The 17,416-nt window shown below is 53.3% G+C and overlaps 2 long non-coding RNA genes across 5 annotated transcripts in view; both read left to right on the plus strand.

Moving 5' to 3' along the window:
* The window catches only part of LOC111093844, a 194,095-nt gene that overhangs the window by 37,162 nt on the left and 139,517 nt on the right, over window positions 1-17,416 (plus strand). The window lies entirely within an intron of this gene.
* LOC111093844 lies at window positions 12,076-15,747 on the plus strand. Its single transcript, XR_005384057.1, has 7 exons — window positions 12,076-12,259; window positions 13,195-13,255; window positions 13,945-14,025; window positions 14,135-14,228; window positions 14,394-14,510; window positions 15,070-15,229; window positions 15,536-15,747. It is a non-coding gene; the product is annotated as an uncharacterized LOC111093844 (long non-coding RNA).

The raw sequence follows: 17,416 nt of genomic DNA on the forward strand, positions 1-17,416 counted from the left end.
CATTTGCGACGGATTTGCTTACAAAGGACACAAGACCTTGAAAAGGATTCTGTTTTTTTTGGTTTGTTTTCTTTGTAGTTGAGCCAGAGGGGTGAGTACAGAGAGGAGAAAGATGGTTGAGGTGTGGTTGGATCCTGTCCTTTCCAGTGTCTGTTTCTTACATTCTTAAGTTATCTGAGGAAGGTAACGTTTGGATTGATCGCTGGAAGACAGATCAACATGTTCGGAAAGTTTGCTTCTAAGGGACTTTGTAGTTTGGCCAGAGAAAAGGATACTGGACTTCAGGCGTCTCTGAGATGAGGAAGTGTCCTCTCTAGTCACCAGTAGAGGCACAATTTTAGTAGGTGATGGTGGTGAATGTTGTCTCATTTCCAGAAAGTCTGGACCGAAGACGGTAAGTGTGTTGGGAGATAGAGAATGAAGACAGCCTTTCTGTGTTTCTGGTTGTTACTGCTGGGGGAGATTGGGTGTCTGCTGGGCAACCCCCACGTCCTGTTTGTGGGCAGTAATTGTAGTAAAGACAACTGGGTGGCATCAGCCGTGGGGAGCCTTGGGCTGGGGAATTGTTCCAGATAGTTCAATTGTGTGCCAGCCTTGCTTTTGGTGAAACATGGCATTGTCACAAGACTATTACCCTCTAAGAGCTCGAATACTCAGCTATTGCCAATACATATTTTTGTAATCATTGTTACACTTCTTAAAACTAAAAATTTCTTGTTGCAAGAGCAATTTTTAAATTATAAATGTGAAAGTATAGGTAAAGAAAAGGAAGACCCCCAAAAGGCATATAATCGCACTTAGAAGAGTTAAGCACTGGTGACACTTTGGGGTAGAAGTACAGTTCTTTTCTGTAACTTTGCTTTGAAACATTCTTCACTTAATAGTACATTGTGGACATAAGTCTCATCATTCAGTGCTCCTCTAAGTTAGACCTGATGCATTTCCCCTGAGGGAGCTTTCATCCCCCAGAGGGGAAGGTTTGGAGGGCCTTATCTCACCTCCCTATTTTCCCCCATGGCAGGATGGGCACATGGAAGCAGTGAGCCTAGGAAAAAGGAACTGGACACATGTGGTCCATCATTTTCTGGGTTCTCTATTCCGGGAGGAAGGAGACCAAACAATAGATCTCATTTCAGTCCTCTCTAGCCCAGCTTCCCTGTCACCCTGCTGGTACCAGCTAATATTTCAAAATGAAGTATTTTGCAGAGATTCTTTTCTTTTACCTTGAAATGGGATGCTAACAGCAGTGAAGACCTTCCCAACTGTGAAGGTGTGAGATACAGGCCCAGGCTCCATAGTTCCTGTTTTTCTTGCAGAATTCAGAGAATGTGACTGTGACTCTTGGGTTTAGACAAGTGTAGGCGGACCCCTGGTCAGGGCAGAGAGTTGAAACAGATGGCCGTTGACTGGCTAAATGTCACATCAGTGGTAATTTGAAGATGATCTTGGCTTTATCCTGAGGCAAAACAACAGCAAAAAGCCCCCACAAAAAAAGCCACCTCACCCCCCAAATTGGGCTGATGTTTGGGCTTTAACCAACAGAGAGATATTTAGAAATTTCCAGGCCTGTGTTTGGGAATAGTCAGTGGTTGACCCTATAGACACAATATTAAGATGATTAATTCAGTACTTGTTTTTCATCTTCAGTTGAGGCACTATTTATAGCCAGTGCTATTTGCATCAATATAAAGAATTTCTATTGCATCCAAATGAGATGAGGAAGGAGGAGTTACAGGGGAAGGGGAAGCTCATCGGGGTTAGCCCGTGGCAGTCCATTCCTCTTCTCTACCTTAAGGGCCACCACCTTCATTCCCTCTTGCGCAGACTGTTTATCAGCTTCGTGTCTTTGAGTCTCTCTGTGAGCCAGTCTGTCCTTTGACGAACTTCCTAATCAGTATAAAGCTCGGATTATGTCTCTCAAAGCTCTGTTTTCCCTGCTCACAGAAGAACATCCAGTCTTTTATTGTGAGATGTTCAAGGTCTTCCAAAGTCTGTCGTCTACTCATCTTACCCACATTCATTCGTTCATTCTACATGTTCCTGAGCACGTGTGAGAAGTGCTAGAGACCCAGTGGTGAGCATGACTTGGTTCATTTCCAACTGCTTCTCTAAGTCCTCAGACTCATACTCTCAGCTTCTGCTTCTCTGGGCCTTGGTGCCCACCATTCCCTCTCCTCAAACCTCTTGGTTAAAAATCTCTCAGAACTCCGTTGAATACCACCTCCTCCGTGAAGCTGGCTGCGATTCCTTTAGCCTCTTCTGAACTCCCTTAGATGCCAGTGTCTTCCTCTCTAGTGTGATGCTCTACTCCCTCTTGCATTATAGTCCTTCCTCAATGTGTCATCTACCCTATCAACCGGTACGCTCTTTGAAAGCAATAAATACTTCTTATTTATCTTTCTTCATTTTTTGGAGGATAGTAAAAGCACAGTGATGAAGACTTTGGGCCTATACGGTCAGATAAATCTGGACCTAAATCTTGGTCCTTCCAATTCATCAGCTGCATGACCCACTCATTGGCTGCAAGTTACTTCCCCTCTTCAGTTTTCTTATCTGTAAAAAGAGGAATAATAGTTTCTCAGAGAGCTGGTTGTGAGAATTAAAAAAGGTCATCAACGTATAGTGGTTAACACCGTTCTTGGCACAAAAATAAGTGCTTAGTAAACTTGACACCGTTGGCCCTCAATATATATTTGCTGAATTGCTGATTTAGGGATTGGTCTCTTCAGTAGTTCAATATTCAGTACCTGTTGTATGCCTGAGCAAATCATTCTGTATTCCTCTCTAAAGTATTGTTTAGAAAGATGAATTATCTGAAATCATCTTGTTTCTTCATTTTTACCTTCTTTAAATATACTGTCCAACTATATCCTTCTCACATGTTCTCCTTGTGTTCAGATATTAATAGTAAGACCAATGCTAAGTAGGAGCTATGAAATGAACAGAATTTTTCAAAAGATCATCTGATAGCCGTGCTTTTGTCGACGGTTTTCCTGGGAAGAGAATGCAAGTATCAGGAGGGGCAAGGCTCTTCTGAAGCTCCAGAGAAGTAACAGCCCCAGCAGAAATAGATGCAGGTCTCCTGATGTCACCTAGTTCTACAATGAAGCTGGGTAAAAAACACCTTCTTCCAATTTTTTCTCTTTCAAAAACAAGACAGCCTTATTAAAAATATTAAACAGTGTTCACCAGTGGTGGGTAAAAGGTCTGGTTCAGCGCCACGTCAACACAGAAGCAGCCTTGGTGTTGAAGACGATGATTGCAATCAGAGTTTCTGTCATCAGGTTAATAGAGGTGGCGAGATGACCAAAACCTGACCGGGAGACTCAGCATCAGGGTGGGGACTGGTTGGGAGAGGACACGATCCAATTCCTCAGGTTAAATGGAGGAGAGGTTAAGAGAGTGGTGTTGCACACGGCCTGCGGAAGGTGGCCAAGTGTGGTGGTGGAGGACAGCCAGTTAGAAGCCAGGCCACCAGGGCGGATAGACCTGCCACCTGTCAGCTGTGGGCTCCTGGGGAGTGACTTACCTCTTTGTGTCTTAGTTTCTTTACATGTGGAAAGGGGGGAACAGTACTTACCTCATGGAGGTGGAATGAGGACGAAACCACTTAATGTATATAAAGCATTCAGAAGCTGGGCCAAGCCATGTGGGTACTTAGTAAATATTAGGGAAGAGAGGAGGTAGGTTATCACTGGTGCATGGGGAATTACTGTTTGGGGATCATGTGGAGGTGAGGGGCCCAGGTGAGTGGGGGATGAGAGCGTGGGGGTGGGGGTGGTGCTCTAAATGGGTAGACAGTGGTGGACACGGCGTGCTTTTGAAGATTGGCGAGAGATGTCCTCCTATTAAAAACTTTCTGGGGTGACAGTCCCTGAATCCCACCTTTGAACAGTCTCTCTTTTGGGCCAATCATGGCCTCTTCTCCACAGTTGTCATTTAAGATGAAGACGTTTGGTAATGGGGCCTAGGATGACCTCATGTTACTAACAGATGAGCACTAAGCTTGGGTTCATTTATTCTGAAGGTCTCAAAGGTTGAGACCTCTGAGGGAAGCATTGGGTGCTGCAAGGATACGAGAAGGAAAATGCCAAAGGCAACTTCTACCTCTGGCCCAATTTGCCCTTCTTGGACCTGTAGACCTGAGAAGGGTGTGGGTAGGGCTTGAACTTGGCCTTTCTTAACACTGAATGCTTGTGGTTTGGGGGGCGTGTGTAGTTACACTTTGACACCTTGCTTGCTACGGCACGTCATCTGTGAATAACATGTATAGCTGCTTTAAGGTGCCCCAAATGGTATTGTAGTCACCACAGAGGATTAGAAGTGGAGAATATTCGTATTTATTCTTATAATAAAATTTTATATGCTAAGTCAAAGCTTATTCTAAATTAAGACTAGAAAGAAAAGGCTCTTTGGGTGAAATTCTGTATGTCAGGCTTGATCAAGAATTAGAGTAATATGGAGAGATTTAGAAACATCTGGTAATGTGTTATTAATAAGCTAGCAGAAATGAATCAACAATTTCAACTGAGAAACATTAATTTGCATAAAATACCCAATAAGAAAGAATGCACAATATACATTTTTCATCATATACAGTAATTGGGCAACCCAGACGTTTTGAAGCATACCAACCAGGAAATTTATACATTGTTGTCGACTAGATTAAATTTATAAATGAAGAGAAAAATCAGTTGATTTTTTTTTAACGTTGTTTATTGTACCTCACAAATTACGATATTAACTGTGGTAGACACCGAAGCAGAGGAGAGAAACCAGTTGTAGGTCCTGTAGACGTGAGGCAGTGACTCCCTTCCGCTAATAAAAAGGAGATGGATGCGTGGTTAATATGCAGCTCAGACTCCAGTCGGACTTGCCCTCTAAAACACAAGCAAATAGGAGTTTTGCTTTTAAAATTGGATGTTTTATTAGGAGAATGTGTGACTTTGCATTTTGAGTGGCGTGGAGCCACAGGACTAGGGGGACACGAGCCTGCGGTGCCCGGGGCAGGGATGACTCACTCCACGACATCCCCGTGGCGTCCAGAGGGGTGCGGGGCGCTCCACGGGCTGTGAGGGCCGACCGTGCCCATCTCTTCCCAGGTCTGCGTGCAGGGGTGCCACGTCGGGAGCTTGTAACTGGCCACGTGGGAAGATTTACACCAAGGGAAATGGCACAGGCTTCAAATTAGGGCTGCTTGTCCTTGAGAGCTGCTTGCGAAATATTGAGAAATATATTCTGCATGACCGAGTGCAAGTTAGTTTTTTTTTTTTTTAAGCCTCTTTGTTCCTTCGTTTCTTCATCTCTAAAATTTAGGAACATATTTGAACCCCATATAACTATGATGCGGTTTGCATGAGATAATTTAGGTAGTTTTCAAAACAACATCTAGCATATAATTCTCGATAAATGTTAGTGTTGTTATACCTGGGGCTACCAATGCTTAGTCCTTTCTAGTGGCGAATCAGTCTGCTCTTTTTTTTTTTTTTTTTTTTTTGGTAAACAAGGATGAATCATAACAGTTAAATATTTATTAAATATTTGCATGTGCCAGGCACAATTATAAGCACGTTATAATTCATATTATATTTTTATTACATATATGGCACTATATATTTATGGCATTAAATCCCTACTCCAACACCGTAAGAGATTCATTTTTGTCCCAATTCTTCAAAGGATCAAACAGACTTAGCGAGGAACTTACCCAAAGGCACAAACAATAGTAAGTCTGGGCTGTGAACCTAGGTCATTCGCTTCTGGATTCTGAGTTGCTAAGCCTACACTCCTCTGCTGTCAGTAAAGCTCATAAAACATTGGCAAAAGTCAGGAGCTTGGGTACATCTGGTCTGGTGCCTCATGCTTCACAGATGAGGGAAATGAGAGAGAGAGAGAGAATGACTTGTCTATGGTCACATACAAGCTTCTGTGTTTCCTGATTCCAGTTCAGCCCCTTTTTGTTTAAAAAGGAGATAGCAAGACAGCAGCTACTTTTGAATAGAAGTGGGGAAAGGATACACCCTGGAAGGGAAATTGCAAAACAAGGAAGGCATTCCTAAACAAGAAAATACCTGGTGTTTTGGGGTCCATCTCCTCTGAGAGTTGATTCCCCTTCTCTGGACTAGAGAGTGAATCTTTCAGTATCCATGGGATGGAATTTTTATTGGGGGGAGAGTTAGAAGCTTAAGGACAGTCTTCATCCAAACCTCTAATGCCTACTCAGTGCAATACTCAAACTGTATTTAGACAGGAAGTGCATTGCTTTTCAGCCCTTGAAAGTTTCTAAGTGTCCAGGCCATGGTACCCTGCAGCCCCCACCCCTTCCCCGGCTGGAGCTGCTTTGTGTTACAGGCATGCACGTGCACTTACCATCAATCTCGGGAAGAAGTGTCCAGTCCCCATCTTCCCACCATTGGAAGGGAGCCCTACGCTCAGAGCCAAGAAAGCAGAGGTTGTGACTTAATGACAAAAGTCTGCTCACGGTCAACCCTGAAGGTGAATGTTATGAATCTGGTAATCCTTCCTGGCCCAGGTCATCCTATTAGCCGTGGCACCAGGGGTGAGTCTGCCCTTCCATCCCCGGAGGGCACAGAGTGATTCAGGAGGCTTCCTGGACCATGGCCTGTTCATTCTTCCTGGTACGCAGACCCGCAGCTACATTGGCAGAGCAAAATCGAGTGAATTTTTGGCATAACTTGCTCAGGAACATGATAAATTATGAACATTTTCTATTTCTATAGGTAGGAAAAGCTTTATATAGAGATTGAAAAATACCACATGATGCCTTTTATGGAAGTTTGGAGTTGGTCAGGCAGGAAGGAGACGGTGCAGGAGCTTGAGTGAATGGAAGATTGGGTTTGAGGAAGGATATTTTAGAGGCGGTGGGCAGGACGGGGTGAATTCAAGAGTTTTGGGTCTGGGAGAGCAGCTAAGATCATTCTCGTGGTTTCTAGGAGCAGAGCCCGCGCCCAGGATTCCTGTGTACGTGATTTATGGAGGAGGTGCCCTTGGGAGAAGGGCAGGGGAAGAAGCTGAGGAGCCTGCCTTCAGCTGGGACCTGTGGGGGGCTGGGGGTAGCCCCCACACATTGCACCCCACAGACGGGTGCCCCTGAAAGCCAGGGGCAGCCCTCCGTGCCTGAGGTAGCAGATCAGTGGCTACTGGCGTAGCTTCACGGTAGAGCAGCTGGGCCTGGGGCAGTTCTCCTGCGATTGCCTGGCACCGACACTCACTGCAGCTGGGGCTGGGACGTCACCCTGGTGCAAGGGACGTGGGCCAGCGGCACAGCATCCACTGCCCTCGCCTAATAACATGGGTGTGTGGTGTTGGGAATTTGTGTCCAGTCAAAATTTGGGGGGGAAAGGGTTATGAGACCCCCCTGAGAATTCTAAGCAGCGGAACAGAGAGGTAGCAGCCTTCGACGGTTGGATCCAGCTAGGCCCGGATGGGGTCTGGGTAGCCTGGGTGCAGGCAGTGAGCGGCCTGAAGTCCTTGTGGGACACACACCACACGTAGATGTAGGGGCTGTTCCCTTCTCTCCTGCTCTCGACGTGTTGGCCAGACAGCGCTCCTGGGTTTGCTGGGCCTGAATCATTACTGTCCGGGGAGCGGGAAACGCTCTAATGTTTGGGAAGGGCCAACTGGGGATGGGCCGGGAAGCCCGGAGTTTAGTTCTTCCTCAGCTGTGATGGGGACCCCGGGCTGCGCCGAGCTGTGAGGACAGAGGGGAGGGCAGGGAGGTGGCGCCCGCTGAGCCAGCCGCAGGCCCCGGGGCAAGCTGCTCGGCCTCCCGGGCCCTCTCTTTCTGCAGTGGATGATACTCTGCTACGGTGAGGGCCCCGCAAGATGATATAGTTAAAGGTCTTTGCATGAAATTAGCGCCAACAACTTGTATTATCAGGAGAGATCATTGTTCGCTGTTGACGGATCTTATTACCAGTGAGAAATGGAACCTCTTACCTCTCTCCTTTCCGTAAATCATATACTCTGAACGTGTGCGGCTTGTCATTGAGAATCTAAACATAAGGGAAAAATTAAAAAAAAAAAAAAAAGAATCTGGAGCGTCACAAAAGAGCAGGTATTTAGCGTTTTCCCACCTATGTCGTTACTGTCCAACGTGGCGATTTTCTTTTACTCTGTGTCCTGGCATTTGTGGGACGGATCTGGGGGTGGCTAGATCCCCGGAGGTGAAACAAGGTGGAAGGAAAACTCCTGGGTCACCTCACAAGGGGCTGGTGACGGCTGACTTTGAATTCACCGGGTTAACACGAGCTTATGGTTTCCTACAACAGTAAGACCGTGTAAGCAGTCGAGGAGTGGGAATTGTTTAGGGCTGCTATTTGGGGGCTATTTGGGGAAAAGAAGAGCTGTGATCAGAATACCAAGGTCTTACTGTGCATCGCATATCGGATGAGTTCTGCTGTGTCCTGGAGACACTCTTCGTGTTTTGAGTTTCTTACGGCTGCCGGGCCGTCCTGGGAGCCGCTCACTGCCTTGTGTCATTCTGTTGTCAGCCGTAATGAAATAATTGGGAGGACAATTATTTGCTTGTTCGGGTTCCCACGTTTTCCGTGGTCAATTCCGTCTATTGTCTCCCCCCTCCCCCCGTACCGTGGTGGGATACATCGTGCCTGCCGACGTCCCGAGAACCACAAGAAGAATGCATTCCTTCCCCTGGGCACGTGCCTCGCTCAAGGCAGGGTGGAGTGGAGCTAAGTTAGAAGCGCTCCGGGGACACTACGGGACCGCGCGCCCGAAACTCGAGCAGCGGAGAGCTCCGCAGCTGGGACGTGAGCCCCCCCCCCCGTCCCCGCCGAGCTGAACGGTCTCGTTCGACGCGTTCCAGGTCCAAGCAGGCTGCCAACGGGAGACAGCAGTCGAGACCGCACCTGGGGAAGATTCGGGAACGACGGCTGCGGCGCGGGTTGTGGCTGTCATGCTCAGGTGGCGGGCGCCGCGGCTGTGAAAACAGTCACTGCCCTCCCGCCTCTGCCTGGAACCCGTGGAGATTCTAGGGACCTAACTAGGGCCTGGCAGTGAGGGTTGGGGTCAGCACCCGGTCCTGCGGGAGGCGCTCAGCCAGAGCCACGCCAAGGACAGGCCCAGAGGCCCCCCAGGCCCCTGGGAGTCAGGCGGCCTTCAAACACAGATAGTACCCCCCGCTGGAACCTGCCTTCTGAGTCCTCTTAGCTGTGGAAGAGAGAGAGAGAGAGAGAGAGAGAGAGAGAGAGAGAGAGAGAGAGGCAGGGAGGGAGGTGGTGTATTGTGAAAATTGAGTGAGATCATGCAAGTAAAGGAGGCGCCATCCCAGCGCATCACACACCTGCTCAGAGGTACCACGTGCTCATGCGCCTCCCCCAGGCCGGGCCGTGTTCCCTTGCGTGTGCCCACATGACCTGCACGTGTGTGCATGTGCGTGTGCACTTGGGGGCGGAGCCCTGAGCCCTGGACGGCAGGCCTGGCATCATGGCCCCCGGGAGCCGACCTCACCCGACTCCGAGGGCTGGAGCGGGGCGGATGGGAGCAGAGCCACGGGTGGTTAGACGTACCCAGCAGGAAGGCAGGGGGCCAGGACCCTGCATTTCATGTCTGAACCCATCATTTCACTGTGTCACTGTCGGATGCCCGTGCGCGTGTCAACACACGCGTATGCTACCCACAGCCGCGTGGGAGGCTCAGATATTGTCTAGAGGAGGACAAAATATCTTGATGAAAATGAATAATTCAGCTAATCACCCAGATGTTTTAGCTGTGTGGTGCCACACAGCTGGGTGATCTAGCTGTTTGGTGACTTGCAAATAAAGCGTGTGGATAATAGAACCTCCTTTTCTTCCCTCCAGATTTTTGGCGTCGCTTAGACATAATCTAAACGATACGGTAACATATGGTAGAATCTCTCACATTCAAAAGCATGCAAGCAGCTAGCTAACACTTTCTACTAAAAAAAAAATTGCTCATAGGTATTTTGATGAATCTAAAATTCTCACGAAGCACATCGTTTGAAAGAAATATGGCAGCAAAACAAACTGCTGCATTCAAAGCAGGGGTGTGGAAAGTGTCAGGCAAACATTTTTAACCTCGTGTTTGTGTGCGGTCTGGTCAAAATAGATTTTCTTTTATGGAAGTCGTTTTAAAAAGGGCTGAAAGACAAAGATTTAGTGTTTGCAGGAAGTCCTTAAGGTCTGTCTGAGAAGCTTCCAGAATTCCATCCTTGGCATCCAGCTCTCGCTCTCACCGAGTAAGCATTTCTGCCTCCCGGTGTGCGCAGTTTGGAGGAACCAGCTCACTGTTACCGTTTGAGATTATTTACTGCGCAAAGGCCACCGAACGTGACCGCAAAGCAGAGGTGGAGTCGGGCGGAAGCGAAGGACGCGAGCGGGACGCCGAGGTCACTGCCGGGCTGTGGGGGGCCTGGGAGCTTTCGGATCCTCCGCACGCTGGCTTCAGCCTTGCAGGTCCCGCTCTGACCGCCGGGTGACCGACGGCGGTGGTGCCAAGAGGAGGGACCGCGCTGGCCGTTCGCTGTGCCCGGGCCCCGGGGATCGAGTGAGGGGAGGAGGACAGATCGGGGCAGGTGCTCAGCCTCAGCCTGCTGCTGCCACGCGGGACGCTGGCCCCACGCGACGGGCTCCTCCGTCCTCCAAAAACCCAGAAGTTGACATTTCGACGGAATGTCTGGGGTGTGGCTCGCTCTGTGTGGGCCTGGGTGTGCGGGGTGCTCTGCTGGTGAAGCCTGACACATGTCCCGAGGTCACGGAGGCTGGGGGCAGAGCAGGAGAGCCCCTGCTGCAGGCGTGCAGCTCGGGGCAGCCCTGGGCCTCGACCTCCCCCGGCGCCCCGCGCAGCTCCTCCTTGGGGCTCAGGCCCTGCTCATGGCAGTTGCTGCAGGTGCTCATGGGATGAGTTCTGGGGGATGAGCTCAGGGGGATGAGCTCCAGGGGATGGTCTCAGTGGGGTGGGCTCTGTGGATGGGCTCCATGGATGGGCTCCGGGGGATGGGCTCCGGGGGATGGGCTCTGTGGATGGGCTCCGTGGGATGGGCTCCGTGGGATGGGCTCCGGGGGATGGGCTCTGTGGATGGGCTCCATGGGATGGGCTCTGGGGGATGGGCTCCGTGGATGGGCTCCATGGGATGGGCTCCGGGGGATGAGCTCCGGGGGATGAGCTTTGGGGGATGAGCTTCGGGGGATGGGCTCCGGGGGATGGGCTCCATGGGATGGGCTCCATGGGATGGGCTCCGGGGGATGGGCTCTGGGGGATGGGCTCCGGGGGATGGGCTCCGTGGTTGGGCTCCGTGGTTGGGCTCTGGGGGACGGGCTCTGGGGGATGAGCCCCAGGGCTGCTTCGGGCCTTCAGAACCACTCGAGGCTCCCTGGCAGCTTCCCCAAGGTAAATGTTTACTCAACAAACATTTGTCGTTGGTCTTTCTTTTTTAATGTCTCAATTTTTCTTTGTTCCACTTCAACTTCACTAAGCTCAGGTGACTTTTCCTCCCTTACATTCGCTCTTCCGTCCTTCCTCGAACAGTGCTTCGCCTTGGCGTCACCTCGGCTTCACCTCATCTGCGTCTACACGTGACTCTCGCTCCTGGGGGCTCAGCCTCTCGGGTCCCGGAGGCTTCCGAACCCACAGCCTCCCCCGAGTCGCTGCCTCCCAGCGGGCATTAAGGGTAAGCCCGCGAACCGGAACATCGCACGAGCGGGCCCGGGACCCCTCCCAGCCCGGCCGCCACCGCTGTCCCGCGGGGAGGAGCGAGAACGCCCGGCTCAGCCTCAGGATCCGGGGCAGAGGCCCGTCCCCAGATCCAGCCGTGTGCCCGCCCGGAGCGCCCGGCATCCGAATACGCTGAGGAAGTTCATTCGGAAGCCTGAGGTGCGCGGGCTGAACAGTGCTCTGGTGGGGACGGTGGGGCGGGGAAGGCCGGGCGCCTGGCCGTGTCCACACCGCGCACCCGCCGGGCTGTGCTACTCACGTCCTCAGGGAGCACGACCGTCGCGGCGCAGAGGGCCTGGGCCCGGCACCTGCTGACCGGGTGGCCGTGGCTGTCGGGGACTGCCCCTGCCCCTGCCCCCTGCCGCTGAGACCGAGGCTCGGATCCGTGATGGGAAGACTTCCCTGCCTCCTTTCCTGGCCGGGTGTGGACGAGCTGGGCCAGAGGCTGTGCAGCTGGTGGGCGACCCAGGGGGACTCGGTACCTGTTCCTGCCCGTGTCTGGCCCCGTCCCCACTGCCAGGCCCTCTGAGCACCCCCTGGGGTACAGGTGCGTGACCTGGGGGTTGGTTCCTGTTCCTGCCCCCGCCCATCCCTGTCCCCACTCCGAGGCCCTGCTGAGCACCCCCGGGGTGCGGGTGGGTGACCTGGGGGTCGTCACCTGTTCCTGCCCCTGCCCGTCCCTGCCCCTGCCCTGAGGCCCACGGCCCCTGTGGAAGGAGTTACAGGAGCAGCAGCTCTGCACCCGGAGGAGGGTGCTGGGGCGCCAGGCCTGTTGGGTGGGAAGGACGACCCGTTTCCTGGCCGGGAGCTCGGGACCTGCCGGTGGGCCGTCCCACCTTAATTCCGCCTCTTTCCGGGGGCGGGGGTGCTGGGGCCCGTGCTGCGGGCGGGCTTGTCCCCAGCGGTCCAAGGAGGGCGGCAGGCGGGTGTTTCCCCAGGTGCGGGGCGCATGGGCTGCCTCGGGGGGAGCTCGCTCACCTGGAATCGGGCTTGGGGCGCCGGCATTGCTGGAGCCCCCACACGGGGCCGTGGAAAGAAAGCCGCTTGGTGCGGGGCCTTTTCCTCAACGAGACTTAGAAACCAGGTGTCCTCAGAGCCCAGCACGGAAGGGCGGGAGGCAGCGAGGGCCCGATCCCTGGAGCAGTGGCCGCGGAGTTGCAGGCGGGCCCAGGAGGGCGCCCGGCCGTTGGGGGGCGGCCGTGCCAGACGGGCCTTGTGAGTTGCCAACAGTTCCCACAAGGAATCTCTGGGCCCGCAAAGGGCAAGGGCAGAGTTAGTGCCTTGCGACTGGGATTCCACAGCTCCGACCTGGAGCCCCAGAGACCCGGGGGGTCGGCCCGCTGCCTTCGGGAGCCTGGGCTCGGGGCTCGAAGCCGGGTCTCGGGCGGCCGCGCCGACGGTCCTCGGAGGGGCAGGTTTGCCAGCTTGGTTGCTCACGGGAGTGAGGACACGTTCATCACGTCTGCTTTACTCATCAAACAGAATGAATATGCTGAATATTTACAGATCGGCTCTGCGGGATCATTATAGACGGAATGGCAGGGTAAGCTGCTCATACAGGGACGCACTACATTTTGGCTCTAACCACTTGGCCAAGTTACTTATCTGGCTTTCGCCGTGAGCCTGAGCACGGCCCTCGAGGCTGGGGGACCAGGCGTCCCGCCTCGGGTTGTAGGTGGCACCTCCGGACGTGAGGGGGTCGGCGATCACGTGGTTTACTGTCCGGTACGAGCGACGTGCTAAAACCCGTAACGGGGACAAAGCATGTCCAGCTGGACAGTCTCATACACTGCAGGGAAGGGCTCTACATGCCGTGCGCTTTGCAGGTGGAGGTCTCGGGCCACTAATACGCACTTGTAGGTCTACAACTGCAAGAGCACAGTGTTTCAGTTACTGATGCTGATGAATGTTGATAATCCTACGAACAGAAGAGTTTAGAGCCCGCAAATCCGAGGGGCTAGAGATCGACAGTTATTTCTAATAGATAGTGCAGCAGCGACGTAGCTTTAAGGTTGATTCTATCCTTTTCGAACCGGCAAACACTTCGGGACGACACAAAGAAAGCCTCGCGACAGGACAGATCGCCTTACCTCACGATCCCCAGAGCCGTTGGCTTGCATTGGAAAAATTAAAACTTTAAGAATGGTATTTGATTTTTAGTTACTTGATTCCATTGAAATGTGGTTTTCTTTTCTTTTCTTTCTTTCTTTTTTTTTTTTAAATTCTATTTAGGAAATTCTTTGCGGAGAGATCATTCCTGCCAAATTTTAGGAATCTGCGTAGTGGTATTTTTAAAGTCGGGCTTGCTGAGATGTGAGTATAGACGCTGAAAGCTACCCCGTGGTAGGTGTACGGTTTTGAGTTTTGACGCATATCAATAATCGTGTGATCACCATAAAAATAGGGGCTACTTCTCTATTAGTTTTCTGGGGTTACCCTTACAAAAGGCGACAGACTGGATGAGCTAAACAACAGGAGTGGTCTTACGGCTCTAGAGGCTGGGAGTCCAAGACCAGGTAAGGTCTGCTCTGAGGCCGCCCGCGGGTGGTGCTTCCTCCTGTGTCCTCGCGCGCTCCCCTCTGGGGCCTCTGGGGTCAGATTCCCGCTTCCCGTGAGGCCGCCGGGCACCCTGGATGGAGGCCCACACTCCTGGCCTCAGTTCAACTTACTTGTCTCTTTAGAGACTCTTCCTTCAAACTACAGTCGTGTCCTGAAGTATTGGGGTGAAGGCTTCTCCGTGCTTGCAGGGGGCCGTTCAGTTCCCATCGCCCCCAACGGTTCTCTCCCGCCCCTTCGCGGTCAGTCTTCTTCCCTGACCCCAGCTCGTGGCAATACTGCTATTTCCCATCCGTGTCTCTTCCCCCCCCACTCCCGAAATGTCATATAAATGAAATTTACGGAGTCGTCCTGACGGATGCCTATTTGGAAGGGATGGCAGGGACGTCCCAGGAGCGGGTCCCCTTCCCCTCCCCATGGCCACGGGCTCGGGTCCCAGAATTGTCGGAGCCCTCGGGGTCGGTGGGGTCTCTGAGCTGGCCTCTCTCCGTTCCCCTGTGCCCTTTCCCCCTCCTGCACCAGGCATAGCTGCATCAGCCAAGGGCTGCCCCCCACCCCCCGAGGTTGTCACCGCAGAGCAATGCCCGCCCCCTGCCCCGGGACAAGGCCCCGGGAGGAGGACCAGCAGCCGTCAAGGTGCCGGGTGCGTGGACTGGCTGATGCCGTCCAGGCAGGGAAAGCCCGATGGCTGGTCCTTCTCAGGGGTGGCGTTCCCAGTGCCCCAAGGTCAGGCCAAGGCCCCTTGGCTGCCCCCTCCCCAGGGGCCAGGGCTACCCAGGTCTTTCTTCGGCTACTTCACAGGCGGTTGACAGGCTGATAAGCTCGATGATACCAGGGGCCGCGGCGTTTGCAGGCCGCTGGTGGTGCCAGGCACCAGGCTGCAAGCTGTGGGCGAGTCCTCGCGAATCCCACGGCAGCTCACTGGCTCCTCCTCGCTCCGTGGGGCCGTCTTAGAACCGAGGTATGGCGTTTCCCCAATTCTGCAGAGACCTACGGGGGAGCTTAAAGCCTGAAGATATCTGTCAAGTTCCTCCAACCTTTGCACATTCAGACTTATTTTCTAATCCCAGCAACTTCCTGTGTGGGGCTCCCGGTGTTTTCCCTGCTTATCTAACGGGGCAGCAGGAAAAGCATCTTTCCGGGCGTCCCGCCATCCCCGCCCTCCCGCCCCCGGGTCGGGCTGCCCTGGGCCTATGATGAGGACGAGGATGGAGGGTGAGAGGAATCGTGACCATACGTACTGCTCTTTCTTCCTGCTCTTTTCTAGAACATATTACAGCAGAGGAAATATTTTAAAAGCCGTGGCCTCGTGGGATCCTGTCAGTATATTTTCGATCTGTCCTTCCTAAAGGAAACCCCCTCTGTTACGGGTTCGCAGAAGCTCAGTCCTGAAAAATTGGAAGATAACCAGAGAAATTCTTTAAAGTCCTAATATTTCAGAGAGAAACATCTTAGCCCAGCGGCCATGAAATTAATGAAATTCTCTTGCTCTCTTTTTAAACAAATGAAAAAAGCTGAGACCAGGGAAACTGCAGTAACCCGACCGGCGTCCCAGGCGCGGGTCCTCGGCCGCCCGCTCTCCGTCGACTGGGCGCCCCGCCTCCCCTCCCCTCCCCTCCCCTCCCCTCCCCTCCTCTCCCCTCCCCTCCGAGCAGAGTCAGGTGAAATTCTCACCACTACGGTTACACTCACATTGTTTTTTTCCTGGCCTAAGGCGGGATTGACATACGGGATTCATTTTCTCTTCCAACTCTAATATATTTGAAGTGGTTGCTAGAAGCACAGGATTGGGCAGGGCTCTGAACGTGCATGTGGGCCCAATGGGAGGGAGGCCCGCAGGCGGGTCCCGTGTGTGCCGCGGACACAGGGTGGGGACAGCAGCAGCCCGCCGGCGGCCAGCCCCGGGCACAGGCATGGCCACCCCGGAGTCTTCTTCAACAGAGGACGCCGTTTGGAACACTATGTCGCCGTTCACAACTTGTGATAAATCAGTCTTAGCGGCAGTTAGCGACCCCCGGAGCGAGGGGAGATCTGCAGAGACGCAGAAGGTACGTGGTGGCTCGGCGAGGGCAGGCTCGGGTGGGGGGCTGCGGACGTGGGGGTCAGGGTCTGGGCCAGCAAGGCCAGTCGGTGCCCAGTGAGGGCCTCGCGTGTCCCCGGCCGAGCCGTGGCTGCCACCAACAGGTGGAAGTGATTTGGAGATTGCAGGTGGGGACGCTCTAGGATGACCACGCGGCCCAGTTGGTCTGCGAGGCAGGACTTCCCGGTGTTAAAGCAGAGGCTGTCCTAGGAAAACGGGGGATCGGTCACCCTCAAAGGCGCTAACAACGATTTTGCACGCGTCCTCGTTGAAGGTGAGGCCTGCCATCGTCCTACGGCCATGGTGATGGGAAGTCACGGCTGCAAAACTGCTGTAGAACAACCCCGAGGCCATGGCTCACGGGCTCGCTGCTCAGGGCTGGCCTCGGGAGGACTCCGGTTGGAGAACGGAACGCGAGTCTCCTTCTTGGCTTTGTCGTTATCCTTGAGCCTGTGGTTTCCAGGCGATTTGTTTCCTCGTGGACACGCTGAGCACAAGGGGCGCGGGCGGACTGTGGAAATGCACTTAAAGCTTTGACTCCCGACGAATGCACCCACGTGCCGTTGGCTTACGTAAGTCACGGGGCTGAGCCCAACGCCACCGGAGCAGATAACGTGCTCCGTTCCCGCAGATGCCGTATTCCTGCGAGGTCCTACGGCGAGCGCGCAGGAGGCCACCCCTCCCATAAGGTGCAGGTGAAGAGGGGGGACGGTACTCCAGCTGCGACGTCAGCAGGTCACCTGGGTGCATGGTGCCCACCAAAAATGTGTGCTGCTCCACGGGCTGGAGCGATGGGTGCCCCCCAACTGCTCGGTAGGTGTGCAAACACCTCTAGAAGGGGATCTAGAAGGGGATGGCCTCTAATATAGAGGGGTGCACGGTCTCCCGATAAAAGGCCCTTGGCTCCTGTGTCGTCAGATGGCGGGAGCTCCTAGGGCGGCTGAGCAGCAGGTGCGCTGATGACTGTGAAGGGACCTCTCCCCCTTTGACCTCCTCGCCCCTCGCTATCTGGAGTCGGTCGGTCGGTCGGTCGGTCAGTCGGTCTTCCCGCTTCCGTGTCTCTCCAGC

The sequence above is a fragment of the Canis lupus genome, chromosome 34 (assembly GCF_011100685.1).
Source record: "Canis lupus familiaris isolate Mischka breed German Shepherd chromosome 34, alternate assembly UU_Cfam_GSD_1.0, whole genome shotgun sequence".
NCBI lineage: Eukaryota > Metazoa > Chordata > Mammalia > Carnivora > Canidae > Canis > Canis lupus.